The sequence below is a fragment of the Nelumbo nucifera genome, chromosome 6 (genome assembly GCF_055504915.1).
Source record: "Nelumbo nucifera cultivar China Antique chromosome 6, China Antique-T2T, whole genome shotgun sequence".
NCBI lineage: Eukaryota > Viridiplantae > Streptophyta > Magnoliopsida > Proteales > Nelumbonaceae > Nelumbo > Nelumbo nucifera.
Window position 1 is genome coordinate 50,217,387 of NC_142654.1, and position 27,071 is coordinate 50,244,457.

At 43.2% G+C, this 27,071-nt stretch overlaps 1 non-coding gene across 1 annotated transcript; it reads right to left on the minus strand.

Annotated features, from left to right (window-relative positions):
- Positions 1-2,801: 2,801 nt before the first annotated feature.
- LOC148791035 (small nucleolar RNA R71) lies at positions 2,802-2,908 on the minus strand. The gene has a single exon (XR_016078070.1). It is a non-coding gene; the product is annotated as a small nucleolar RNA R71 (small nucleolar RNA).
- Between the last annotated feature and the right edge of the window lie 24,163 nt (positions 2,909-27,071).

The window sequence follows — 27,071 nt, forward strand, 5'->3', positions numbered from 1 at the left end:
CCGGTTCACGGTGGGGAACTGGGAAGGGGTAAATGATTATCTGGTAGCTCACCGGAGGAGTCGAAAGGCAATCACTAATGATGAGATCACTCAGTGGGGAAACATGGAGCTTGGGGATCTCTCCGCGTTCGCCTCTGCCCATTGCATGGTGGTAAGTGGCCTTTTTCCCTTTTTCTCTCTTGTTTTGCCTTTTTCCGCTGTCTTCTGATCTTCTTTTTCGTCGATAGGTAAATTCCACCATCCATGCCATGGCTCTCCAGATGCGCATCCATCGTGTTGACGCCCACAACCAATGGGCTGCCAACCAGAAGCTCCAGGTCAAGCTCGACCGGATCCAGGGCGAGCTCCATCACACCCGCAAGGGGAGCGAGTCTCAAGAGCTGCTCGTCCATGACCAAGAGGCTCAAGTCGCCCCGCTTAGTGAAGAGAGTGCACGTTATAGGGAGGAATCGTTGAGGATGGCGGGGGAGAGGGAGCTCCTCAGGCAGCAGGTGCGGGACTTGGAGTCCACTATTCTGAATTAGACTCGAAACTTTAATCAGATGGTGGAGGCTGAGCGAGAGAAAGCGGTCTGAGATTTTAAAGACTCCCAGGAATTTCAGGACCTCCAGGCGGAGTATGGTTCGGGTTCGTACCGCTTAGGGTTTAAGCTCTACTGGTGGCTGGTTCGGACGAAGTTCTCCGGGCTCAACCTCGACGACATTACTATGAAAGGTCTGTCCCCCGAGACAGTAGACCAAGTGGATGAAGAGGAGCCTGACTCTCCAAAGGATGAGGAGGCAGATCCTTGAGGTGGTGTTTCTCTGGGCTTTTGGTGGCTTTCGAGTGCCGTAAACCCGGTCTTTTACAAGTTTTCGGTTGGGCGGTTGTGCCCTGTGATGATCAAACCTTTCCTGAGCTGTTTAGCTCGGTTATTGCACTTGTTATTTTCCTTTTCTACTCTATCTTCTTTTTTTTTTTGTTGACAATGAAAGTTTCTTCCTTCTTCTGAGTATGATGAACTCCCTTTATTTTTGCTAAAGCGATCCCATCATTTGAGCTATTAAAGTTACATACCCGAAGTAGGACTCTTCGGTAGTCGTTATGCTGATTTGCAACGTTTAAGGCCTCTGTGGTATACCGCAAAGTGATTACTATGCATGCCCGAACTGTACATTGGTTGGTTATTCCTTAGTTCAACCAACTTATTGAGACGAGCCATGCTTCATAGGGTTTAGACCCGAGCTGCTTACACCTTTGATATTTCATACCTTGCCTTCGCCACTGAAGTGGCTAGGTCTTTCTTCACGCTGAGGTCTTTGTTAGCTCGGTGTTTTGGCCCTTGGGCTGAAGGAGTGGCTCGTGGCCCACTCTCGGAGTTTGCCCATGCCATAGAGGCGACTGGGTCCTGTTGTGCCGAGGTCATATTAGCTCTGTATTCTGACCCTTAGGCTTTGGGAGTGGCTCGTGGCCTACTCGATTCTTACAGATAATATTGCCTTAGGTTGACAATATTCCATGCTCGAGGTACTTGTTTCCCTTTGAGAGTCTCGAGCTCGTATGTTCCTTCCCCGAGCACTCGTTTCACTCGGTAAGGACCTTCCCAGTTGGACTCGAGCTTACCAACGCCGGGCTCAGGCACCATAACTTTACGAAGGGCCAGGTCGCCAACGCGGAGGTTTCGCTTCTTGACCCTGGTGTTATAGTACCGAGCTACTCTCTACTGGTAGGCTGCGGTCCTAATGTATGCGAGGTCCCTTACTTCGTTGAGTAGATCGAGGTTGGTACGTAGCTCATCTTCGTTTGTCTGATCACTGTATGCTTCTAGTCGCAGCGTAGGTACTTCGATCTCTGCGGGGATCACTACTTCGGGGCCATAGGTGAGATTGAAGGGTGTTTCTCCCGTGGCGGTCTTCTCCTTGGTCTGGTAGGCCCACAGGACGCTGGGTAGTTCATCCGTGCCTTTAGTCTGCGGAGGGTGCGCGACTGAAGTAAAATTCTGTTGGATTCCCATGTCTCGACACCAGTCTTGAAATTTGATGTCCTCGAACTGCTTGCCATTGTCGAAGATCAATACCCGAGGTAATCCGAAGCGGCACACGATGTTCTTCCAAAAGAAGTTTCGAACATTTCGGGCTGTGATCGTCACGAGGGGTTCAGCTTCTACCCACTTGGTAAAATAGTCCACTGCTACTACTAAGAACTTCCTTCCACCTGTTGCTGGCGGGAATGGCCCGAGTAGATCGATGCCCCAGTGCGCAAAGGGCCTTGGGCTAGTGAGATACTTGAGGTCGACAGCGGGTTGGTGGTGAATATTTGCATGTCTTTGGCATTTGTCACATTTTCTGACGAGCTCAATAGCGTATGCCTTCATTGTTGGCCAATAAATAGAACCTATACCTAAAATAGAAAGATACCTCCATCATCAACACCGAAATCAAATGGCCGGAATCAATGATGCCCAACCTAGAAAGTTGAAGGAATACTTCACTCCAACACAATACAACCCTTCATCCTGCATCCAATTACCTGATACACAGGCTTTACAGCATGAAATTAAGTCAAGTACAATCCAGATGCTCCCATCCTTCTATGGGAACCCAAGTGAGGATCCATACAAGCACATAGATGAGTTTCTGGAAATATGTTCAACTGTAAGGATTCAGAATTTCAATGATGATACCCTTAGATTGACTTTTTTCTCCTTCTCCTTAAAGGATAAGGCCAAGCATTGGTTAGGGACTATAGGGAGACCCATTAGGACTTGGGCAGAAATGCAACAAGAATTCCTTAGGAAGTTCTATCCTATAGGAAGAACCAATACCATGAGGAGAGCTATCACAGGATTCACCCAAACACCAGGTGAACAAATTCATGAGGCTTGGGAGAGGATGAAAGAGTTAATGAGAAAATTCCCACACCATGGTCTGTCCTAGTGGCAAATTGTCCAGGCCTTTTATGAAGGCCTGACAGATCAATACAAGCAAATGGTAGATGCATCATGTGGGGGGCATTTATGAGCAAGAGAGAGGATGAAGTTTATAATCTTTTCGAAACCCTGAGTGAGAATTCTATCAATATTATGTCATTGTATTCCTATGAAAGGTCAATGGGACCCTCAAAGAGAGCAGGGCTCTATGAGGTCAGAAATAATATAGAGTCTGACGCAAAAATGGACTTGAATGCCATTTCTAGAAAGTTGGATAGGGTAGACCTTCTAGCCCAGAAACTCTACCAGTTTTTCACTCTTAACCAGCAATCAGGCCCATCTACCTCTTATCCTGAAGTATGTTCCATTTGTGCCAGCCCAACCCACCAGGTTGATGACTATCCTACTGCAACCTAGTTTCTGCCTTTTATCCAAGAACAAGTTCAGGCAGCCTAGAGTTTCTCAAGGCCCAATAATGATCCATATTCTAATACTTATAACCCTGGGTGGAGAAACCATCCTAACTTTTCTTGGAGGACACATCAACCCAATGTACAGTCCCATCAGCATTCGTCCAACTCCATGTTCCAACAGTCTCAGAGGCCAGCAATACAAAACCAGTTCCACCAAGTGTACCCTAGGAGTCAACCGGCCCAACCATATCAGGGCCACCCACAACCCCCTCAATCCCGATTAGTAGACGATCAATTTATGCAGCTGCAACAGTTGATCCTAAATCAACAACAGTCCATTGCTAGGTTAGAAAGCCAAATAGGTCAGCTAGCTAAAAGAAAGAAGCTAGAGGGGGATCTATCCAAGTTGGGAATGATAAACATTTATTCCCAACTTGAGGGGGAGTGTATAGAACACTAATGTGGGCCCCACAGCTGTGGTCCCACTCTGTTCGTAGGGTAGAATGTGCCCTAGTCATCCTAGGGTTAGCTGATGGTCAATCTGTTATTCCAATTGTTATTTATATTTCAGTTTTATATTGTTTTATGTGTTATGTAAATACCAAGGGCAGATTTATCCTTTCATGTAACTAGGATAACCTATAAATACTAAATAGAAGTGGCGGCGGCAGAATATTCAGATTAGGTCCTTCCTTTCAATTCTTGTGTTCTATTGCTCTCTCTTTACTCTTTCTCCTCTCTCCTCTATACTTTTTCTCCTTTTTCGAACCTGAAATCTACTAAGGTTCAAGACTGATAGTAGTCTTGAACATCTACATGGTATCAGAGCAAGGTTAGGATTTCTCATGTGAGTCTAGTCCAGCCGACCACATGAGAATCCCCTAGGACTGGAAGCTGAGAAAGTGGAGTTCGTGGACTGATTCTTGGAGATCGCCAGAAGGTTTAGCAGCTATTGAAGACTTGTCACAGTTGCAGAGTGTTGGTGATCAGGAAGAATTATCGAAGACTAGGGTTCGGGTAACCTTGGAAGGCAGCGAACAGTTTTTTCTTGTAAGTTATTTATTTTCTTAAAGAAGTTCTATCAGAGAAGATAGGTTGGACCTATCTGGAAAGGGTGGCCGAACCATTCTAGGGTTTTCTTCCTTCTATTCTCTAGGGTTTTACAACAAACCCTACTGTTGGGCCGAATTGCCTTAGGGTTCTTTTCTCCTACTCTAGGGTTTGAAAGTGATCTTGCGGCAAACCCTAATTAGCTTGCGGCAAGCCCTAATGTTAGACTGAACCTTGCGATTTACTTGAAGCTGTCCTCAAGCTTTGTTAGCATTGATCACCTTTTAGGGTTTCATATTAACCCTACTGCAAGTCTATCTGTACGGTATTGATTGGAATGTGCAACTGAAATGTTCTCTTTAAGGACTGATTAAAACCCTAATTCTGCCAAGCATATCAGACCTACTTCTAAGCTGATTTTTCGGATCCTTTTGGGGTTTTCGAACTCTCTTAAGGGGTGAGAACTGTACGGACTGCTGCTGCTGTGTTTGCTAGTTGGTTTCAGACCTGTTTTGTGCACATACACTGTGAATACAAATTGGTCTTTCATTGTTTTGATTGTGATTGGTAGTCCAAGTGCTGTTTTTTGAGACTTGACCAAGATGGAGTTTAAAAATCAGGCAGAAGGCAGCTTTGGGAACATCAGTTATGGTAGTGCTTCTGAGACAGGTGGTCAGATTACAACCGTAAAGTTTGATGGATCAAACTATTTGGAATGGGCCCAATCAGCCATAATGGCTATTGGGGGAAGAGGTAAATTAGGGTACCTCTTGGGAGATGTGAAAGAGCCCCTCAAGGGAGACCCTACGTATACCAAGTGGATCCAAGAAAACTACTTGGTTATGACATGGCTGTGTAATTCTATGCAGCCTCATATTAGCCGAAATTACTTGTGGGCAAAGACAGCTAAGGAGATATGAGATGTTATAAAAGAAACTTATTCCCAACCCCTTAATGTTGCCAAAGCATATGAATTGAAATGTGAAGTGAAAAACCTTAAACAAGGAGAGAAACCGATTTCAGTATACTTCTCTACCTTGTAGTCTCTATGGCGTGAAATTGATCACTTAGAGACTCTTGAGTGGGAGAGTCCCAAAGATGCACAAATATATAGAAAGCAGGTTGAGACAATCCGGGTGTTTGAGTTTCTGGCAAGCCTAAATTCAGAGTATGATATTGTGCGGCAACAGATTTTGATTAGAGACAGTGTCTCTCTCTCAGGCATACTCCTTAGTACATAGTGAAGAGACCGGAAGGAAAGTTATGATGCAACCTTAGCCTCTTACACCAGCCTTTGTAGTTGTCAAACCCAAATCAGGGGGTGATTCAGAGAAGGATAGGAGGAAGGAAGACAAAAAGGATGTGGTATGTGAACATTGTAAGAAACCCAAACATACAAAAGAAACATGTTGGAAACTGCATCCTCACTTGGTTCCAGCAAAGTGGAGAAACAAGAAGGGCACTGCTCATGTGGCCGCGAACACTGATTCAGCATCCTCATCTGGCACAAGAGGAACACCTTTAGAGACCTTAGCTGCAGTTTGGGCTGCCCTCATACAGTTAGAAAAGGAAGTTGGAAATTCAGCTCAGCCACCACAGTCACCATCAGCTCCTGCCACATCTGCCTTTGCACATTCAGGTACTCGAGCTTTAGCTTACCATGCCTCAGCTCCAAGTACTATTGAACCTTGTTGGGTAATAGATTCAGGTGCATCCGACCACATGACTAGCTTGCCTTCACTGTTTACCACTTACCATTTGTCTTCTGATAGGGATAAAGTATCTATTGCTGATGGCTCCCTGGTTCCTATTTCTAGGAAGGGTGACATCAAGTTATCAGATACTATCTCCCTGTCATCTGTTTTGCACGTTCCTAAGCTTGATACTAATCTTCTTTCAGTCAGTAGTATTACCAAGCATATGAACTGCTCAGTAACCTTCTTCCCTGACCGATGTGTTTTTCAGGACTTGGAGACGAAGAAGGTGATTGGGACTGGCCGTGTGATGAATGGAATCTATCTGCTCGGGGAGAGGTCTCGTCAGGAAGAGTCAGTAGAGAAGATGTTATTTGTTTCTCAGAGTGTGAGTCCGGTTATGCTTTGGCATAACCGATTAGGTCATTGTCCTTTCAGTCTCTAAAGAGTCTGTTTCCTACTTTATTTGAGTCTATTGAGTTGTCTCAGTTGCAGTGTGAAAGTTGTGAGTTTGCTAAACATTGTAGAAAGTCTTATTTATTGAGTAATAAAAAGAGTAATAATTTTTTTGATGTTGTGCATACTGATGTTTGGGGGCCCTATCACATCCTTTCCATGGGTGGGTACAGATATTTCCTGTTATTTGTTGATGACCATACCCATTTTTCTTGGGTTTATCTCATGTGTTCACGAGATGAGGTTTCTGCCCTGACCCAAAACTTTCACCAAATGATCCTAACCCAATTTGATGCCAAGATCAAAGTTCTTAGATCCGATAACACAAAGGAATAATTTGCTAAACCTTTGGCACCTTACCTTCTTAATTTTTTTGATGTTGTGCATACTGATGTTTGGGGGCCCTATCACATCCTTTCCATGGGTGGGTACAGATATTTCCTGTTATTTGTTGATGACCATACCCATTTTTCTTGGGTTTATCTCATGTGTTCACGAGATGAGGTTTTTGCCCTGACCCAAAACTTTCACCAAATGATCCTAACCCAATTTGATGCCAAGATCAAAGTTCTTAGATCCGATAACACAAAGGAATAATTTGCTAAACCATTGGCACCTTACCTTCTTAATCATGGGGTTATACACCAGAGCTCTTGCCCTCATACACCTCAGCAGAATGGAGTTGTAGAAAGGAAGAATAGGCACATCTTGAAGGTGGCTAGAAGTCTCATTTTACATCTAATGTCCCTATTCGCTTTTGGGGTGATGCTATCCTCACAGTGGTATATCTTATTAATTGGGTTCCTTCCTGGGTTCTTGATATGAGATATCCTTTATCCCTTCTATACCCAAGTGAGGAGTTGTTTTCTATTCCCCTTAAAACATTCGGTTGTACCTGCTTTGTTCAGCTTCTCGGACCCCATCACTCCAAGTTCGAACCCAAGGCCTCCAAATGCATCTTCCTTGGTTATGCACAAACTCAAAAGGGTTATTGCTGCTATGATCCTATCTTAGGGAGGAAGTTTGTCTCCATGGATGTCACTTTCTTTGAGGAGGCACCCTATTATCCTCGGGTTTCTCCTCAGGGGGAGAGCAGTGAGAGTGGGGGTTTGAGTCCTTTTCTTCAGGGGGAGAGCAGTGAGAGTGGGGTAGTTCCTTTACCTATTCCATTGGGCGATGAGAGCTGCAATGGTGAGGGTGGTTAGAGGGATCAGGTGTTGAAAATCTATCACAGGCAATGCAAGCAGGTTGATCCCGGTCATCAGCAGTCCAGACCAGCTCCAATCTCATCTGCAACTCCAAGTCCAGGTATTACAGCCCCAGGGCCCACAGAGACTTCCTCTATCATCACCATTTCACCTTCTACAGATGACCTTGACCTTCCGATTGCCGTCCGTAAAGGGAAACGATAATGTACCACATCTACAACCCACTGTATTTCCCAGTTTTTATCCTATGATCGCCTATCTCCTACTTACAGGTCCTACCTCAGTTCTGGTGCCAATGTCCCTATTCCAAGAACAGTGCAACAAGCCCTATCCGTCCCAGAATGGAAAGATGCAATGTAGGTTGAGATGGATTCCCTGCTAAAAAATAACACCTGGGAGCTAGTTGATCTGCCCAAAAGAAAAGAAACCAGTCGGCTGCAGATGGGTATTTACTGTGAAGCACAATGCAGATGGATCCATTGAGAGGTATAAAGCTCAGTTAGTTGCAAAAGGTTTCACCCAGACTTATGGTATAGATTACTTGGAGACCTTTGCCCCGGTAGCCAAGATGACCACCATTCGAGTCCTATTATCCCTTGCAGCAAGTCACACTTGGCCTTTATACCAAATGGACATGAAAAATGCTTTTCTGAATGGAGACCTGCAGGAAGAGGTTTACATGCATTTGCCTCCTGGATTCTCTGATGCAAAAATAGGTAAGAAGGTCTACTAGCTCAACAAGGCTTTGTATGGTTTGAAGTAGTCACCTAGGGTTTGGTTCAATAGATTCAGACTAACCCTTGTGAAGCTCGGTTACGTATAAGCCCAGTTAGATCATACTCTATTCATCAAGAGGGTAGAGTCCTCCTTGACACTACTTGCAGTATATATTGATGATAGTGTGGTGACAGGGAATGATAGCCATGAGGTTGAGTTCCTTAAACAGCTCCTTCATCAAGAATTTGAGGTGAAAGACCTTGGTGTACTTTGGTATTTTTTTGGTATTGAGGTTTCTAGATCCAAATAGGGGATCTTTATCTCTCAGAGGAAATATGTCCTAGATCTGCTGGCAGAAACTGGAAAGTTAGGTGTCAAGCCTGCAGATACACCCATTGAATAGAACCACAAGATTAGTGTAGAGAGTGGGGAGCCTCTTGAAGACAAGGTTATATTCCAGCGATTGGTAGGAAAGCTCCTATATCTCTGCCTCATTCGGCTAGATATTACTTATGCTGTTAGTGTTGTCAGCCAGTACATGCATTCTCCTGGAACCACACATCTTCTTGCGGCAGAAAGAATATTAGCATACTTGAAGAGATGCCCGGGTAGGGGTATACTGTTCAAGAACAATAACCACATGAAGGTGGAGGTCTATACGGATGCCGATTGGGCTGGGGGTGTTGAAGATAGAAGGTCTACCTCAGGATATTGTGCCCTTGTGGGAGGTAATCTTGTCTCCTGGAGAAGTAATAAACAAAGTATTGTCTCCCGATCTAGTGCTGAAGCAAAATACAGGTCCATGGCTAACGGAGTGGCGGAAATCCTATGGTTGAGATCTCTACTTGAGGAGTTAGATATTGAGTATGAGAAGCCCCTGATGTTGTACTGCGATAATCAAGCAGCTATTAATATAGCACATAATCTAGTGCAGCATGACAGAACCAAACACATTGAAGTTGACCAACATTTTGTACGAGAGAGGGTCTCATCTCAAGAAGTATGCCTCCCTTACATCACATCCAGTATGCAACTAGCAGATATCCTCACTAAAGCCGTATCAAGAAAGAAGCTAGAGGCGGATCTATCCAAGTTGGGAATGATAAACATTTATTCCCAACTTGAGGGGGAGTGTAGAGAACACTGATATGGGCCCCACAGCTGTGGTCCCACTCTGTCCGTAGGGTAGAATGTGCCCTAGTCATCCTAGGGTTAGCTGATGGTCAATCTGTTATTCCAGTTGTTATTTATATTTCAGTTTTATATTGTTTTATGTGTTATGTGAATACCAAGGGCAGATTTGTCCTTTCATGTAACTATCATAACCTATAAATACTAAATAGAAGTGGCAGCAGCAGAATATTCAGATTTTGTCCTTCCTTTCAATTCTTGTGTTCTACTGCTCTCTCTCTACTCTTTCTCCTCTCTCCTCTATACTTTTTCTCCTTTTTCAAACCTGAAATTTACTAGGGTTCAAGACTGATAGCAGTCTTGAACATCTACTCATAGGAATCAGCCACCGGGTTTTTCACAGCAAATTCAACCACCTCAGAATCCCCAATTTGAAATTGCTAAAGCTGTAACAACTTTAAGGAGTGGGAGAATTTTAGAAGACCCGTATGAGAAAGGAAGTAAAGAAGAAGAAAAGGAGTCAGAAAACCCTAAGTCGGGGGGGGGGGGGAAGAAGAAGAAAGGGAAAACCTAGAAAAAGAGCCTAAAGTGAACCAATCTGTAGTCCCCTTTCCTACAACACTCACAGTCGGGCCATCATGGAAAAAGAAAGAGATTCGCAATGAGGACATTAGGGAACTTTTCAAACAAGTATGCATTAACATCCCGCTCCTCGATGCGATTCAACATGTCTCGGCTTATGCAAAGTTTTTGAAAGAGCTATGCACCCAAAAGAGGGAGCCACGACCGGCCCCACAAAAAGTGATGCTCTCAGTAGATGTGAGTGCGGTCCTCCTGAACCAACTTCCCCGGAAAATGAAAGACCTAGGTGCTCCTCTTATTAGCTGTATAATTTCTAAAATCACCTTTGATAGGGCCCTATTGGATCTAGGGGCTAGTGTGAACTTGCTTCTGTCCATTATTTATGAGAGGTTCAAGATCGGCGAGTTGAAACCTACCCCAGTAATTTTGCAATTCACTAATCGGTCAGTCAAGACTGCTCGAGGTGTTATCGAGGATGTCATTGTTAGGATAGAAAACTGTTATTTCCCTATAGATTTTGTTGTCCTAGACATGACCCTAACCGAAGAACTAAACCACAACCTGATAATCTTAAGACGATCGTTTTTAGCAACGGATAATGCAAATATCAATTGTAAATCGGGGGAAATGGACATCTCATTTGGGGAGTAGAAGGTCCAATTGAATGTTTTTAATGCCTCTAAGCATCCAAACCTAGGGAAGATGAAGGTAGTGTGGACATAGTGGACAATCTCGTGAATGACCTACCTACCCCTTGGTTAGCCCGATCCGGTCCTAGTTGGTATGAAAACAAAAGTGAGTATGAGAGTTTGGATGAGAGAGATGAATAGTTGTGTCTAGCTGAAGACGTTAAACTTAGTGCTAGTTGGGAGGCAACCTAATGTAATCTTTTTTCAATTAATTTTAGGATTAGAGTTTTTTTTTTCTTCATTCAAGACCAGGTGGCATACCTTGAACCCCTCAGGAAAACCTTACTTGTTGTTCCCTTTGGCCCAAATCTTCTTTGCATCATTTTAGTCATGCCATTAGGGACAATGGCATTTAAGTTGAGGGGTGAGGAAAGAGAGAGAAAAAAATGAAAAAATTGTGAAGCTAAGCCTTTAAAGATGGAGAATTAAAATTTCATTGAAATTTTTAAAATTTTCCATTAAAAGAGATTCCCAAATAGAAAAAATTAAGGAAATTGATAAAAGAATATTGAATTCTGTAGAAATTGGTAGCAAGTGATAAGAGTCAAAAGTTGGTCTTGTTTGAATATTGTCGAAATAGTTTAGAAATTAGAAAATACTCCTAAGTTTGCCCTTCTCAAGATAGGAAGAGAAAGATTGAGAAATTAGACAAAATTCTTCAAATTGTTAAGAGACAGTGGACTACCCTGAATAGTGTTGCAAAAAAAAAAAGAAAAAGAAAAAGAAAAGAGAGAATAAAATGTCAATGAACACCCTAGACTTAGTAACCGAGCCTCTTCACCTAAGTCAAGTGTCGAGATTTGCGTCAAACAAAAAAGGGAATACCAAAGACACTTACCTAACACTTAGTAACTAGGTCTCTTCACCTAAGTCAAGTGTCGAGATTCGCGTAAAACGGCGAAAGGTAATAATAAAAATAAGTTAAGGGGTAGAAATCCGCTATCAGAAATAATAAGAAAAATACCTGTTTGATTTTAAAATCAATCTCATCTTATCAAGACAGTTTGCAAATGGAAGGGTAAAAAAGACTTTTAAGCCATGTTTCAGTAAAATTCAAAATAAGACAGTTTTGCCCCTAAAGCCCAATACCGATCTATAAAGAGTTTGAGAACGCAGGAATCAGGATGATTGATTAGTTCTGTTAGGGATGACCTTGTAATGGGAAAGATCTATATACTTAGTGTAATTTTAAGGCCACATTGCTAAGGGACTAGCAATGTTTAAGTTGGGGGTGTGATAACCCTGCATTTTGATGCCTTAAGGGCATCAATTCAGGGGTATTTTCGGCCTTATAATAGTCAAAGTGTACCCTTTTCCCAATAAAAATCAATTATGTGACCTCTGAGTGTCTCTGTGCAAATTATGTAGAAAACTAGTTTTCTAGGCTGAAGTGCAGTTTTTGGGAAGCTGGTGTGAAGACCAGCTGAGAGAGGGGGTGTTTTTGTAAAGAACTGAGAACAAGAGGGCACCTCCTATCTGCTAAACCCAGTTGGCGCCCATCCTATTGTATTACCATGCTCCCCTCTCCTTAGCAAACCCTAGGGAGCCTTTTTAACCTAATCTTTTCACTCTTAGCAAACCCTAGCCACCCCTAGGTGTTTAATCTCCACCCTCCACCTCTTTTAATCTCAACCACTTATTTTAGGGCTCTCCTTTTATTTTCAGCCATACGATCACCTCAAAACCATCATAACCATCCATTAGAAACCCCAAGGGCCCTATAGAAGGGGTTGGTCAATTCACCCAGTTAACAAGGCTAAGGTTTCCTGAGGAGTTCAAGGGTTGTAGAAAGGACAAATGCCCAGATCTTGTCAGGAGGGGTTCCTACAAGTTGTTCAACTATTCTGCAACTACCACCACTGGATCTGATTAACTAATCTTTTCTTTTCTTTATTTTCTTTTTTGTTATGTTTATTTCTGCAATCTTTTAGATTTAATTCTTTTTCTTTTCTCTATTTTGCAGATCTGAATTCGTTCGATTCAAGGCTAAGGTGGCTCGAGGGGTTCGAGGGTTGTAGAAAGGACAGACGCCTGGTTCTTGTCAGGAGGGGTTTCTGCAAGCTGTCTGGCTGATCTACAACTACCGCCACCGGATCCGGATTCTGGATCATTTTTTATATTTATTTCTTTTATTTCCTTTGTTGATTCCCATACTTTATTAAATTCTGATATTTATTTATTATCTTGTTTAAATTCGAAACATTTAATTTCAACAATAATAGATTTTATTTTCGTATTTTCTGCCACTCCCAATTGCATTCTCTTGTCTAGATCTAAGTATATTTTAATTTTTCACTTGCTTCCCTATGAATACGACCCTTTCTCACCCATTTACTACGTTAGTAGTTGTTTGAGAAACGACAAAATTTACAAATAAATAAATTGGTGTTCCGAAGTGGTTAATGACACGCTTCTGGACACACCAAGCTGCAATAGGTCTCACGAAACACATCTGAGATCCCCGGCCCACGTTACCAAGAGTTCGTTTCGCACCCGGAGATGGACTTCATGTGATCTGATAAGCCTTATCGAGTCCGTCCGATTTGGGCAGGACGAGGATAACGCTTGTAGACATATAGGGTGATCCCGAAAAGGTCAGAGACAGCTTGCTAGCTTCTAGAAGTGGGCTACGCAGCACCTTGGTATGTTGGGCCATCACAAGCTGCTCGGACCTTGGTCATAGCCGACGTGCCTGAGGTACTCGAACTGACCTAGCCTGTTGAAGTGGTAGGAAATGTTGAGTCATCGTCCAATCATTAGGTCAATCCACATGTCTGCATGCTAACAGGTCAGGCCAAATTACCCCTCATCAATTGCCCCCACTTTCGTGCTAGAGGTGCTCAACTCGGTGCTTGAGTTCACGATGAGTTTGGGTAGATTTGGCCTGGTCTTTGGTTTGGCAAAGGTCCAATCTACAGGTCAAACCTGACCGACCCAACTAGCTCAACCCTAGGGCAAGATCGTGTCTCAGGAACGCTCAGACGTCACTCGGATGTTAACCAAATTTTACTTTGAAAGTTGAGCAACCACCCTCCTGGGAACTGTTAGATCCGATCGATCTATCGGCTATAAATAGGGGCCTTAGGGGTCTATTTCTTTTCATCCTATTTTAGCTCTTGTACTTGGAGGTTGTGCATTGTCTTCAGTGTCACCAGGTTGGTCTTTTGGTTTCCTGTCTTTGAGATCAGTCTTCGATCTTCTTCTCTTAGGTAAGTTGCCTTTAATTGTTCTAGTTTGTTCCTTTTCTTTGCTTTAAATCATGTTGAGTAGTAATATGTCTAGTGAAGAGAGGGTAGAGTCTAGTTAGGTCAAGGAGGGTACCTCGATTCAAGACCGGCGAAGTTCCCATAAAGGGCCTCGTCTTCCCGTCGAGCAGCTCATCGTAGAGAACCAGACCGATTCGGTTTCTCCCGCATGACTAGGGAGTAGATTAATGCCTTGGCTACTCGGTACAAATTCCTTGACCACTTTGGTTACAATCTTCCTTTGGGTGGCTTCCCCTGGGAGCACGATGATGAGGAGACAATCGTCTTTGCGGAGTACCTAAAAGTCGGGCTCCATTTTCCACTTCATCCATTTATCCCTGAAACTTTAAAATTTTATAATGTTACCATCGATCAACTTCACCCGAACTCGGTTCATACCTTGGTTGGTACGATCTCTCTTTTCTTTGACTTTGGCCTCCCTCTAGACATAAATACCTTCAGATTGGTGTACCAAATCAAACAAAACCCTACTAGTGCTAAGGACAAATTTAGCTATTACTTGTCCTACCAACACGAATACAAACTTCTCCATGAGTTCCCTTTAAAAGTCCTGGCCTAGAAAAATAGATACTTTTTATCATTCAAGATGGGTGTGGCCTTTCCCAACACACTAGAGGAAAGGCATTAAGAACACCGGGGATCGGATGAGTGAGAAAATGCAAGCCAAGATGCGGGACTTGGAGGAGCTCGGGATGAAGCTAGAGGATTATGTTTCCGAGGAGAAGCTAGTTCAGGCCAAGCTGGGTCCTCTGATTAGGCCATCACTTTGGGTGTGGGCTGCTCTTTTTATACTGCTTTGCTTTTACACTGTCTTTGCTGATTTTCAACTTTTTCTTCCATAGGAATTACAGCGGATCTCTCAACACAGGGGCTTTTCTCTGACATGAAGAAGAAAAGGATGAGTTGCTGAGCCCGTCGTCCTTATCGAGCCTGTCATCCCCACTCTAGCTGAGGAGGTTCCGGTTGTAAACTTGGTTGAAGAAGACCAAGAGGAGAGGCCGCCGCCCTGCCAGCCTAAGGTGGTCCATTCTCCTAATGTCCGGCCCAAGCCTCTTAGGGACAGCTCTTCTGGTGAAGGCCCTGAGGAGAGACAGAGCATCATGGATGTATAGACTAGCCTCACCAAGAGCAAGAAGGCTACTTTTCCATAGGACATCTCCAAGTTCACCGAGATGAAGCCTGCTGAGGTGGGCGCCAAGATATTGTAGTGCCTCATGGTGGTACATTCTCGAAATCTCCATTGTGCTGTCTCCGATGTGCCCTTTTCCATATGGTAATTATGAGACTTGTTTCTTTTTCAGTCCAACTCCATGACCCATGACTTCATGAGGCAGTCTGAACAACAATTGGCATGGGCTGAAGGAGCTAAGGCTGTGGCAATTTATTACCAATCCAAAGTGGAGAGGAACGTTGGTGTCACCTATAAGTTGAAAGACGAGGTGGTGGCTGTTAGACAGTTTTGTATGCCCTTAGCTTCAACCAGAACGATGTACATTATGAGTTTATTGTAAATGAATAAAAGTACATATTTGATTCATGTTCCCTTGGTATGTTTCTGTGTAATACCCTTAAACTGGACACTTAATGAGACTAGTGTTAGTTTAGAATGTTCGCAGCTAGTGGGTCGGTCTGGGGAGACCTATCCTAATAAGGCTGACACTGTTATGCCACCAAGTCGGTTGGGGTGGCCTATCTCAGCTGCCAGGGTGAGACCCTAGGCACATACAACATAGGATTAATTGAATCTTTGAACTGGACCAGATTTCCAGTATTGCCCTGGACCATGGAGATTAATGGGCAAAACTGGAAAGTTACACCCGACCCCTAGACTCGATTATGATACTGCACTAGGTGTCGGATTGGGCTGTCTTGGATGTACCAATCAGTGAGATCCTTAGTGGGGATCAAAACCTGGGTATGTTGGGACAGTCTGAGAATTCATCTGAGTGGGTGATCATAGTGATAGGATCAGCCCCTTTGTCGGACAAAGGTAATGACCGGGGATGCACTCTCACTGTTTGAAACCAAGACTGTCGGCAGCTGATTTCAATCGTTGAGATTTTTTTTGCAAAGTATATTTTATATGAGATATAAAAGTATATATATAATGGTTTCTAAAATGTTTGCAAAAAGGTTTTAATTCCCGGGATCCATATAAGCAGAGAGTGCAACATTGTTCCTTGCAGTCAAGGGAGAGGTCCTCTCTTGTCGGGCAGTGTTTGATCATTATGGGCTGAGAGGTTAAGTGTAAGACTATTGAGGATAATACCTGTTGGGCTAATCTTGCATCTGCCTACAGTCCCTGGGTGTTACAAGGTGGCTTGGCCCAGGGACCACTTAGGGTAAATGTTGGGCCCATAGAGCCCAGCTGATGGGTTTCAGGGGGTGCACTGTCCATAGCAGTGTATTCGGCCAGGCCTTGTAACAAAGGCTGGGCCGAACCCATGTGGCCGAACCCATGTGGCTAAGTGAGCACATAACCGTAATGGGCCTCAAGCCCATTTCGAACTGGGCTAATTTAATGAGTTAAATATGGGGACGAATTCTGAGATAGAATAGCACATAGGATAGGGTCTTAACCCTATCCACTTAGAGAGTCTAGATCTGAATGTGATTCAGATTTAGAAACCTTCTAATGAGATTAGGAGAAGGTTAATCTAATTTGCAGATAAGATAAGGGTTTATCCTTATCACCTAAAGAGATGCCTGATCCAAATATGATTTGGATCAGCAACTCCTAATTGGATTAGGAGTTGATCCCTTAGGGTTACAAAAGAAGGAAGGGGCGGCAGACTTTAGAAGATACATACTCACATCCTCTTCAGAGCTGAAATCACAGAAGAAGGAATTAAGCAACCCTGCAGAATTCTTTCTTGCCGCCTCCGTCTTCTTGCCGCCTACCTTGCCAATTCGATCTCCAGTTGTGGGAGAAGTCAAGATTTGATCTTTATATCAGTTCTTTGTGAAAGGACTGATAGGAGGCTGTGCTCACGTGCCATCCTGCTATTTCTTGCGAAGGACAAGGTTCTTGGAGAAGAACACTACTGATTCTGCTCCATCCTGCACTGCGCCATCTTCAGTGGGAGCAATCTTTGGATCCTTCCTTTGGTGTGAACACCTCCATTGGGAGATATTACTTCTCCGTAGCAGGTATAAGTTTCTCCTACTACTTTTGTTCAGATCTGGTTCAGTTTATGGTTCAAGATAGATCCTTGAAAATATGATTTTCTAAATAGAGAATTCGATTCCCAGTTGAAAGGGAGAGAATTTTTTTGAAATTCGCCCACCTTATTCCACAAGATTTGGGCATCCATACAATGGATCTCTCATCCCTTCAGTGGTATCAGAGCCAGGTTCAAATCTTGAACCAATTTGTTTCAGATCTGAACCTGCACAAATGGGTAGAAGGCGTTCTACCCGATTTGCGCAGATAAGGGTTTTGGGAAATTTGTTCCCAAAACTGATGGGCGAATAATCTGAAATTAAATTTTATATAAATTTGATTATTGTTTAGAATTGTTCTTTATGATTTTCTTGATTTATGGGCTGTTCGTACAAGAGGAGATCAAATTCTTGATTTGCGTAGGGAACTTGCGATTTTGCAGTTTATAGATTATAGTATTACATTTGGTCTTTAAAATAATTTTTTTTTTATTTTTTAGACTGAATATATAGGTATTCGATCTGATGTAATTATTAATAGAAATTAGGATTTCTATTTATGTTATTTTGGATCGAAGATGGCGGCGTAGAGAAGGAGATCTTGCAGAGAAGGAGATTTCGCAGATGGAAGAATTGCAATCTGCGATTTGCAGTTTATGAAACTGCAACCTATGATCTAACCTCTGTTTTGCAGGATGGAGTGTGCGAACAGCCCTATGTGACTGATTATTGCTTTTCTTTTATCAGTATTTAATTTCAGATTATTTTCTTGAATTAACGATTTAATTAAAGATCAAACCCTAGACCCATTCGAACCAAGATTGGTTCAAATTGTTTGGACCAAATCTAGGATTCAATCAAGGCTGAAAGTTAGCCCTAATTTTCCCACTAATGGGCCTGAGGATTGATAATTAATTAAATGCTTAATTCGGCCCAACCTATAAAGGCCCAGTTTCAAATAGCTAAACTACTAAAAGCCCACTTAACACTTAAAGCTATATGGGTTGAACCAATCAACCCTAATTCAGCCCATATACCTAGATAATATTAATGGTTAATATTATGGATTCAAAATGGGCTTCAAATGGGCTTTACAGATGATTAATTGATTGGATCAATTTATCCCTGCATGTGATGTATGAATGTGTGATGTGCTACGTACATGGGCCATAAGTGCTTGGCCCATGCTCAATCGACAGTGGCTCTTGTGCACACCATGGCTGAATGCACATCATTGCCATGGTGTCCCTTTTGGTCATTAGATGACCTCCCTCAGTGGTGGGCCCCACATCTCATAGAGAGGTTACGTGCGGGACCCTAGCCGACTTGGGCCCACCAAAATCTGAATTTATGAAAGTCAGTGGGAGCCACTTGGGTTTGACCTAGATCAAACTAGGACGTAATTGATTGTTCCGTCCAGCTAATATGAGTGCATGTGATAGGGAGATTCATATGATGAACTCTCTAAAGGCCTTCCATGATTAGCATGAGGATGGGTCCTTCAATAATGAGGAAGCGCACCAGAAAATGGGCTATCCATTTGCTGTTGGGTTTGTCTGAGTGTTTCATAAGATGATAGGGGCGTCATAGACTGATGTGGGAGGGGCTTCACCAGAAAATGGGAACTCTCTCAAGGTACCTTGGCGTTCATGAATATGATGGGTAAGCACTCACTAGACAGAAAAGTTTACCTGAAAATGGCTCTAAACCTTGTCTGACAAAGGCCAAAGGGAAAACTCATATAATGAGCGGATATGATCCTTCACAAAATGGTGGTGGGGTTATGCAGCTGAAACAGTTGGCTCCATGCACCCTATGTGATTTCTCACATTTCCAGAGACAACTCGCAGTCTCCGTCACTAAGAAAGGAGGGAAATCTCAGAGATGAATAAATGGGAATGGAACGTAGATTAAAATCTATATCTATGTAATGAACATGAATCAAATTAGGTTGTTGACTGATGTTTGCTCTTTTATCAGAAAATGGCAAACGGACAATTTGTAAAGTTGCTTGATGACAACAAGCTGAAGGGCCCAAATTATGCCGACTGGTATAGGAACCTTATGTTGGTCTTAACCTCTGAGAAATTGGATAAGGTAGTCAAGAATCCTACCCCGGAACGTCCAGGAGATAGGGCTTTTGAGAACCGGAGAAGAGAATACCAAGAATGAGAGGAGAAAAACTCCCTTGCCCACTGCTATATCATTGCCTCCTTGGACAACCCAATTCAGAGGCAGTTCGATCAGATTGAACTTGCTAAGGACGTATTGGACAGTCTCAAGACAATGTACGAAGAGAAGAATCGTTCTACTTGGCAGAAGGTCGTGAAACAGTTCATGATCGCGCAGATGTCCAAGGGCCAACAGGTTCACGGCCATTGTCTCCGGATGATGGGTAATATCAACGAACTGGAGGTCCTTGGATCCGGGCTGGATCTGGTAACACAGATCGATGCTATTCTCAACTCTCTGCCTCCATCCTTTAATCCATTCATCATGAATTACAACATGAACAAAATGAACATCAGCTTGTAGGAACTCTACAAGATGTTGCAGAGGGCTGAAGAATTGATTAAAAAGGATGAGCCCATTGCCATGCTTCTTGAAACTAGCAAATCGGGCAAGAAAAGAAAGGCAAAGAGAAAGCCCCAGAAGAAAGTTGCCAAACCCAAAAGGCAGAGGAAGGACAAGGCATCAGATGCCTGTCACTTCTGCAAGAAGACCGGCCACTGGAAAAGGAACTGCCCTGCCTACCTGGAATCCAAGAAAGGTAATTTCGAATCTTGTGTTTTAGAAACCAATCTATTGGTAGCTTTTGCGTCCTAGTGTTTTGACTCTGGGGCTTCAACTCATGCGTGTAACTCACTGCAGGGTTTCAAGGTAAGCAGAAGGCTAAGTGAAGGAGAAGTCACGCTCTACTTGGGGACTATTGCAACTGTTGCAGCCGCGGCCATAGGATCCGTGGAATTACCTTTTAGAGAAGGAACTATTGTACTGAAAGATTGACTTTATGTACAAAATTTAAGAAGAAATTTGATTTTTGTCTCAAAACTGTGTGCAGATGGTTATTCTGTCTTATTTAGTAATATGATTACTATTAAAAGAAATAACAAATTCATCGCATACGGGGAACTGGAGAACGGTCTCTATGTTCTACATCCTTCTCTAGAAACTAACATAACTGAAACTACATTGGCTAAAATCCCCAAGAAAAGTGTCCGTGATACAGTTAATCCCACGTGCCTGTGGCGTTACCGACTTGGCCACATCGGTGTTGACTGAATCACAAGGTTGGTAAGGGATGGTCCTTTGGATTTTCTAACTGTAGAAGATCTTCCCACTTGTGAGCCTTGCCTACGAGGCAAGATGACGAAATGGCCATTTAACGGTAAGCCTGAAAGATGTACAGGCACACTTGACCTTATACATACTAATGTATGTGGTCCCCTGAGTGTTAGGACACAGAATCAACATATGTATTTCATCACCTTCACCGATGATTCCTCACGATATGGTTACGTGTACCTAATAAGACACAAGTCTGAATCCTTTGAAAAGTTCAAAGAGTTCAGACAAGAGATTGAGAAACAGTTAGGGAGAGGAATAAAAGCCTTTCGATCAGATCGAGGTGAAGATTATCTCTCTGACGAATTCAGGGACTACTTAAAGGTCAATGGGATAGTATCACAATTAGCTCCTCCTGCTACACCACAACTTAACGGTGTTTCAGAGAGGAGGAATAGGACCTTATTGGATATGGTCCGGTCGCTTCTCATGCACTCAGAGTTACCCACTTCCTTTTGGGGTTACGCATTAGAGACTAAAATTTACGTGATGAATCGGGTTCCAACCAAATCGGTTCTGAACACTCCATATGAACTTTGGACCAGAAAGAAACCAAGTGTCAGACACTTAATGATTTGGGGTTGTCCAGCACACGTTAAAAGAACGAGTGGAGACATGATGGAATCCAAGACCAGCCGTTGCCTATTTGTAGGCTACCCAAAAGGCTCTGTGGGTTACCTATTCTATGACCCAAGTGAGCAGAAGGTGTTCTACAGCCGAAATGCACAATTCATGGAAATAGATTATATCCTGGACACCCATCGTTAGGAAGTAGTTCTTGATGAGGAGAGCTCAGGAGTAGTGGGAGATGTCCCACAAGTTCCAGGTAGTGACCAACCTAGAAGATCCACTCGGGTATCCAGACCACCGATCCGTTATGGTTATGACCAGGATAGTTACCTGGTGGAAACCTTGACTAGTGAGGAGGATCCCATGACTTACGCGGAAGCTATGTTGGACATAGATTCCCAGAAGTGGGTGGAGGCCATGAGAGCTGAGATTGACTAAATGGAGACCAATGGAGTCTAGACTCTAGTAGATCCGCCCTCCGGAGTAAAAGCAATCGGTTGCAAATGGATTTATAAGAGGAAGAAGGGCTCCGATGGTAGGGTTGAGACCTTCAAAGCTCGTTTGGTGGCAAAAGGGTACACTCAGAAAAGGGCATCGATTATGAGGAAACCTTTTTGCCTGTGGCCATGCTTAAATCCATTAGGATCCTGCTAGCTGTAGTAGCATACCATGATTATGAGATTTGGCAGATGGATGTCAAAACTGCATTCCTGAATGGAGATCTTACTGAAGATATCTACATGCAGCAGCCGCAAGGCTTCATAGCTGCTGGTCAGGAAAACATGGTATGTAAACTGAATAGATCCATTTATGGACTTAAGCAAGCTTCTTAGAGTTGGAACATCCGTTTTGACTCTGCTATCAAATCATTTGACTTCAAGCAGAATCCAGATGAACCTTGTGTTTACTGGAAGAACAGTGGAGATAAGGTTACCTTCTTAGTTCTGTATGTAGATGACATTCTACTCATTGGGAATGATGTAGGAATGCTAACTACGGTGAAAGTATGGCTTTCATTGCAATTCTCCATGAAAGATCTTGGAGAACTCCAAGAAGATGTCTCCCAAGACCTCTGAGGAGATAGAGGGCATGAAAGACGTTCCCTATGCCTCTGCCGTAGGAAGCATCATGTATGCCATGCTGTGCACTCGTCTTGACATTGCTCAGGCAGTGAGTGTGGTAAGCAGATTCCAGGCCAACCCAGGGTAGGAGCACTGGACTGCTATGAAAAACATACGTAAGTACCTTCGAAGGACAAAAGAGTTTTATCTGGTATTCAATGGTAGCTCACTACAGATCCAAGGGTATACAGATGCCGATTTACAATCAGATCCAGATGATAGAAAGTTTACATCTGGATATGTTTTCACGATAGGATCGTGTGTTGTTTGCTGGAAAAGCAGCAAACAGGGGTCCACTGCAGACTCCACGACCAAGGCCGAGTACATTGCCGCAAATGAGGCTGCCAAAGAAGCCGTGTGGATGAAGAAGTTCATTCACGAGTTGGGAGTAGTTCCGTCAAGCACATCACCCTGTTAGACAGTTTTGTATGCCCTTAGCTTCAATCAGAATGATGTACTTTATGAGTTTATTGTAAATGAATAAAGATACATATTTGATTCATGTTCCCTTGGTATGTTTCTGTGTAATACCCTTAAACTGGACACTTAATGAGACTCGTGTTAGTTTAGAATGTTCACAGCCAGTGGGTCGGTCTGGGGAGACCTATCCTGACAAGGCTGACACTGTAGTGCCACCAAGTCGGTTGGGGTGGCTTGTCTCAGCTGCCAGGGTGAGACCCTAGGCACATACAGTGTAGGATTAATTGAATCTTTGAACTGGACCAGATTTCTAGTATTGCCCTGGACCTTGGAGATTGATGGGCAAAACTGGAAAGTTACACCCGACCCCTAGACTCGATTATGATACTGCACTAGGTGTCGGATTGGGCTGTCTTGGATGTACCAATCAGTGAGATCCTTAGCGGGGGTCAAAACCTGGGTATGTTGGGACAGTCCGAGAATTCATCTGAGTGGGTGATCATAGTGACAGGATCAGCCCCTTTGTCGGACATAGGTAATGATCGGGGATGCACTCTCACTGATGGAAACCAAGACTGCCGGCAGCCGATTTCAACCGTTGAGATTTGTTTTGCAAAACATATTTTATATAAGATATAAAAGTATATATGTATGGTTTCTAAATTGTTTTCAAGAAGGTTTTAATTCCCGGGATCCATATAAGTGGAGAGTGCAACACTGTTCCTTGCAGCCGAGGGAGAGGTCCTCTCTTGTCAGGCAGTGTATGATCATTATGGGCTAAGAGTTTAAGTGTAAGACCATTGAGGATAATACCTGATGGGCTAATCTTGCATCTGCCCACAGTCCCTGGGTGTTACAAGGTGGCTTGGCCCAGGGACCACTTAGTGTAAGTGTTGGGCCCATAGAGCCCATTTGATGGGTTTTAGGGGGTGCACTGTCATTAACAGTGTATTCGGCCAGGCCTTGTAACAAAGGTTGGGCCGAACCCATGTGGCTGATGTGTAGATCAATGCTTGGGTCCCACGCCATACAAGGAAGCCCAACTGGGCAGCAATTTGGAAGCCTTTTGAGTACATAACCTTAAATGGGCCTTAAGCCCATTTCGAACTGGGCTGATTTGATCAGTCATTTAAAGGGGGCGAATTCTAAAGAGGGTCAGCTGAAAGGATTGGGCTTAGACCCTATCCACTCAGAGAGTCCAAGATCTAAATGGGATTTAGATCTGGAAACCTCCTAATTAGATTAGGAGACAGCTGATCTTATCTGCAGATAAGATAAGGGTTATCCCTTATCACTAAGGGACTTCTAACCCAAATATGATTTGGATTAGCAGCTCCTAATCTGATTAGGAGCTGATCCCTTTTGAGATTATAAAAGGGGAAGGGGGCGGCAGCCTACTACACAACAACATCCATAGCATTCTTTTCTTTGAAGAAAGAGAGATTGAGAGATTTCCTGCATACTGCGAATTCTCTCCTGCCGCCACCTTCCTGCTTTTGCCATTCCTTCAGTTCGATCTCCAGTTCTTGGGAGCAATCAAGATTGGATCTTGATTTCAATCTTTTGTGAAAAGATTGGTTGGAGCTGTACTCAAGTCGTCCAGTTGATCCTTACGAAGGATCAAGTTCTTTTGAAGAACGTTGTTGATTCTGCTCCACCCTGCACTGCGCCATCTTCAGTGGGAGCAGATTTTGGATTCTTCCTTGGGCGTGAACACCTCCATTGGGAGATAGTATTTCTCCGTATCAGGTATAATCCTCTCCCACTCCTTTTGATTCAGATCTGGTTCAGTTTATGGTTCAAGATTGATCATTGAAAATATGATTTTCTAAATAGGGAATACGATTCCCAGTTGAAGGGAGAGATAAAATTTTTGAAATTCGCCCCTTATTCCGCAATCATTGGGCGTCCATGGGATGGATCTCTCATCCCTTCAGTGGTATCAGAGCCAGGTTCAAATCTTGAACCAATTTGTTTCAGATCTGAACCTGCGCAAATGGGCAGAAGGTGTTCTACCCGATTTGCGCAGATATGGGTTTTGGGAAATTTTGTTCCCAAAATTAATGGGCGAATAATCTGAAATTAATTTTATATAAATCTGATTATTATTTAGAATTGTTCTTTATGATTTTCTTGATTTATGGGCTGTTCGTACAAGAGGAGATCGAAATCTTGGTTTGCGCAGGGAACCTGCAAGATTTGCAGTTTCTTGATTTATTTGTTACATTTGGTCTGTAAATAATTTTTTTTATTTTCTAGACTCAATGTATAGGTATTCGATCTGTTGTAATTATTAATAGAAATAGGATTTCTATTTATTTTAATTATGGATCGAAGATGGCGGCGTAGAAAGGGAGATTTCGTAGAGAAGAAGATTTCGCAGATGGGAGAATCGCCATCTGCGATTTGCAGTTTGAGAAACTGCATTCTATGATCTAACCTCTGTTTTGCAGGATGGATTGTGCGAACAGCCCTGATTTACTGATTGTTGCTTTTCTTTTATCAGTAATTAATTTCAGATTATTTTCTTGAATTAAAGATTTAATTAAAAATCAAACCCTAGACCCATTCGAACCAAGATTGGTTCAAACTGTTTGGACCAAATCTAGGGTTTAATCAAGGCAGAAAGTCAGCCCTAATTTTCCCACTAATGGGCCTGAGGATTGATGTTTAATTAAATGGTTAATTCGGCCCAACCTGTAAAGGCCCAGTTTTAAATAGTTAAAACTGCTAAAAGACCACTTAACCCTAAAAGCTATATGGGTTGAACCGTTCGGCCCATATACCTAGATAATGTTAATGGTTAATATTATGGATTTAAAATGGGCTTCAAATGGGCTTTACATATAATTAATTGATTGGATCAATTTATCCCTGCATGTGATGTATGGATGTGTGATGTGCTACGTACATGGGCCATAAGTACTTGGCCCATGCTCAATCGACAGTGGCTCTTTCGCACACCATGGCTGAATGCACATCATTGCCATGGTGTCCCTTTTGGTCATTGGATGACCTCCCTCAGTGGTGGGCCCCACACCTCATCATGAGGTCTCGTGCGGAACCCTAGCCGATTTAGGCCCACCAAAATCTGGCTTTATGAAAGTCAGTGGGAGCCACTTTGGTTTGACCTAAAGATAAAACTAGGGCGTAATTATCTGTTCCCTCCAGATAATATGAGTGCATGTGATAGGGAGATTCATATGATGAACTCTCTAAAGGCCTTCCATCATTAGCATGAGGATGGGTCCTTCAGTAATGAGGAAACGCACCAGAAAATGGGCTATCCATTTGCTGTTGGGCTTGTCTAAGTGTTTCATAAGATGGTAGGGGCGTCATAGACCGATGTGGGAGGGGCTTCACCAGAAAATGGGAACTCTCTCACGGTACCTTGGCGTTTACGAATATGATGGGTAAGCACTCACTGGACAGAAAGGTTTACCTGAAAACGGCTCTGAACCTTGTCTGATAGAGGCCAAAGGGAAAACTCATATGATGAGTGGATATGATCCTTCACAGAAAGGTGGTGGGGTTATGCAGCTGAAACAGTTGGCCTCATGCACCCTATGTGATTTCCCACATTTCCAGAGACAACCCGTAGTCTCCGTCACTGAGAAAGGAGGGAAATCTCAGAGACGAATAAATGGAAATGGATCGTAGATTAAAATCCATATCTATGAAATGAACATGAATCAAATTAGGTCCTGGACTGATGTTTGCTCTTTTATCAGAAAATGGCAAACGGATCTTTTCCAAAGCTACATGATGACAACAAGTTGAAGGGCCCAAACTATGCTGACTGGTATAGAAACCTTATGCTGGTCCTTGCTTCTGAAAAACATGATAAAGTGGCAAAGAATCCTACCCCGGAGCGTCCGGGAGATAGGGCTTCTGAGGCCTGAAGGAGAGACTATCAAGAATGGGAGGAGAAAAACTCCCTTGCCCGGTGTTACATCATTGCCTCGCTGGACAATCCGATACAGAGGCAGTTCGATCAGATCGAACTTGCCAAGGACATATTGGACAGTCTCAGGACGATGTATGAAGAGCAGAATCGTTCTACTCGACAAAAGGTCTTGAAACAGTTCATGACCACACAAATGTCCAAGGGCCAACAAGTTCACGACCATTGTCTTCGGATGATGGGATACATCAATGAACTGGAGGCTCTTGGATCCGGGCTGGACCTTGCAACCCAGATAGATGCTATCCTTAACTCTTTGCCTCCTTCCTTTAATCCGTTCATCATGAACTATAACATGAACAAGCTGAATATCAGCTTACAAGAGCTCAGCAATATGTTGCAAAGAGCTGAAGAACTGATTAAAAAGGATGAGCC